The sequence below is a fragment of the Propithecus coquereli genome, unplaced genomic scaffold, assembly GCF_000956105.1.
Source record: "Propithecus coquereli isolate 6110/MARCELLA unplaced genomic scaffold, Pcoq_1.0 Scaffold15, whole genome shotgun sequence".
Classification (NCBI taxonomy): Eukaryota; Metazoa; Chordata; class Mammalia; order Primates; family Indriidae; genus Propithecus; species Propithecus coquereli.
Window position 1 is genome coordinate 928,582 of NW_012139413.1, and position 354 is coordinate 928,935.

Here is a 354-nt window from a genome sequence, read left to right on the forward strand (position 1 = left end):
AGAAATCCATTGGGTGGAGTTGTACTATAACTTAACATTTCAAAATGTTTCTTAACTTCTCTCTTTCACTTTTTCCCCAATCTTTACACAGCTAATGGCTAAGCAACATGTACTATTTGAAAACTTTAAAAGTGTTTTATTCCCATTGGAAATTGTTTGGACACTGTTGGCTTAGCGTTAATTTCTTTCCGATTACATCAAGTAGAAGCCACAAGCATATTGACACAATTTAGGATTTAATAATATCATTGCTTATTTTTCCAGAAATATGCAGATTAGAGAGATTAAGTAGAAAATAACAATTTACTTGGTAAAAAATGCTGTACTGTCCTTTCATCTCTCAAATTCATGGCG